This window comes from Filicampus tigris, unplaced genomic scaffold, assembly GCF_054856515.1.
Source record: "Filicampus tigris isolate MCC_2025a unplaced genomic scaffold, RoL_Ftig_1.0 HiC_scaffold_41, whole genome shotgun sequence".
Taxonomy (NCBI): domain Eukaryota; kingdom Metazoa; phylum Chordata; class Actinopteri; order Syngnathiformes; family Syngnathidae; genus Filicampus; species Filicampus tigris.
Genome location: NW_028233422.1, coordinates 80,001 through 82,500, shown reverse-complemented (window position 1 = coordinate 82,500; position 2,500 = coordinate 80,001).

Sequence of the window (2,500 nt, the reverse complement as noted above, 5' to 3'; positions counted from 1 at the left end):
GGGCCAAGCTCGCGAAGTAGCCCCGGCGCTGGAGAGCGACCCGCTGGCCGGAGGAACCGTCCGCCCGAGCGACCGGCGCGAGGCCGGTGCCGGCGGGGGCCCTCCGATGGCGGGTCATGGTTGCCGATCGGTCGGTGGGGGAATGGAGGTGCGGTGCGTGGTGAGGAGCTCCGGGCGGGGTGGGCCTTCGCCCGGCCCGCGGAGTCCGATTGAGCGCCGCCCGGGTCGGGCGGGCCCGCTCCGTTGAGCGCACGGAGGTTGAGATAGAAAATATTGCAACACGCGGAGCTCCAGGCGGGGGGGCCCTCGCCCGGCCCGCGGAGTCCGATTGAACACCCCCCAGGTCGGGCGGGCTCGCTCTGTTGAGCGCACGGAGGTTGACATAGAAAATATTGCAACACGCGGAGCTCCAGGCGGGGGGGGCCCTCGCCCGGCCCGCGGAGTCCGATTGAACACCCCCCAGGTCGGGCGGGCTCGCTCTGTTGAGCGCACGGAGGTTGAGATAGAAAATATTGCAACACGCGGAGCTCCAGGCGGGGGGGGCCCTCGCCCGGCCCGCGGAGTCCGATTGAACACCCCCCAGGTCGGGCGGGCTCGCTCTGTTGAGCGCACGGAGGTTGACATAGAAAATATTGCAACACGCGGAGCTCCAGGCGGGGGGGGCCCTCGCCCGGCCCGCGGAGTCCGATTGAACACCCCCCAGGTCGGGCGGGCTCGCTCTGTTGAGCGCACGGAGGTTGAGATAGAAAATATTGCAACACGCGGAGCTCCAGGCGGGGGGGGCCCTCGCCCGGCCCGCGGAGTCCGATTGAACACCCCCCAGGTCGGGCGGGCTCGCTCTGTTGAGCGCACGGAGGTTGACATAGAAAATATTGCAACACGCGGAGCTCCAGGCGGGGGGGGCCCTCGCCCGGCCCGCGGAGTCCGATTGAACACCCCCCAGGTCGGGCGGGCTCGCTCTGTTGAGCGCACGGAGGTTGAGATAGAAAATATTGCAACACGCGGAGCTCCAGGCGGGGGGGGCCCTCGCCCGGCCCGCGGAGTCCGATTGAACACCCCCCAGGTCGGGCGGGCTCGCTCTGTTGAGCGCACGGAGGTTGACATAGAAAATATTGCAACACGCGGAGCTCCAGGCGGGGGGGGCCCTCGCCCGGCCCGCGGAGTCCGATTGAACACCCCCCAGGTCGGGCGGGCTCGCTCTGTTGAGCGCACGGAGGTTGAGATAGAAAATATTGCAACACGCGGTGCTCCAGGCGGGGGGGGCCCTCGCCCGGCCCGCGGAGTCCGATTGAACACCCCCCAGGTCGGGCAGGCTCGCTCTGTTGAGCGCATGGAGGTTGACATAGAAAATAATCCAACACGCGGAGCTCCAGGCGGGGGGGCCCTCGCCCGGCCCGCGGAGTCCGATTGAACACCCCCCAGGTCGGGCAGGCTCGCTCTGTTGAGCGCATGGAGGTTGACATAGAAAATAATCCAACACGTGGAGCTCCAGGCGGGGGGGCCCTCGCCCGGCCCGCGGAGTCCGATTGAACACCCCCCAGGTCGGGCAGGCTCGCTCTGTTGAGCGCATGGAGGTTGACATAGAAAATAATCCAACACGTGGAGCTCCAGGCGGGGGGGCCCTCGCCCGGCCCGCGGAGTCCGATTGAACACCCCCCAGGTCGGGCAGGCTCGCTCTGTTGAGCGCATGGAGGTTGACATAGAAAATAATCCAACACGTGGAGCTCCAGGCGGGGGGGCCCTCGCCCGGCCCGCGGAGTCCGATTGAACACCCCCCAGGTCGGGCAGGCTCGCTCTGTTGAGCGCATGGAGGTTGACATAGAAAATAATCCAACACGTGGAGCTCCAGGCGGGGGGGCCCTCTCCCCCCCCGGTGAGTCCGCTCACAGTGCCCCTATGTCGGGCAGGCTCATTGCAATGTGCGCATGGAGGTTGACTTAGAAAATATTTGAGAGTGACATGAGCTCCAGGCAGACACCGACTCATCGCCCGTGGGGTGTCCGACGAGCCCTCACCAATCTTGGATTAATGTTTGGCGAGGCTCCCCTGATCAGCTCTGGAGGTGGCAAGTTCTGAAAAAGTGGTTTCTGAAAATGTGCCCCTTGTATTTTGTGAAACCAGGGGTAACCTAGCGAGTAGGCAAACTCATCCCCTGACTGGGGGGATCAACTTTTACCTACTACAGCGCCCCTAATGGCCAAAAGTGGTACTGCTCCCCCTGGTAGCCTAACCCATTGAAATGAATGGGAAAAATTAATTTAGGCTACCAGGGCTTTGGGCTACCAGGGCTTTGGGCTACCAGGGCTTTGGGCTACCAGGGCTTTTTGCTACCAGGGCTGTGGGCTACCAGGGCTTTGGGCTACCAGGGCTGAGGGCTACCAGGGCTATTATAGGCGGCCACCACTGCACTAGTGGCAGCCCGGGGAAGGTGCCTGTTGCTCGGATATGCTTTTACGCACGTCGGCCTCTGCGCCCTGGAGCTTTTTTATGCTACCAGGGC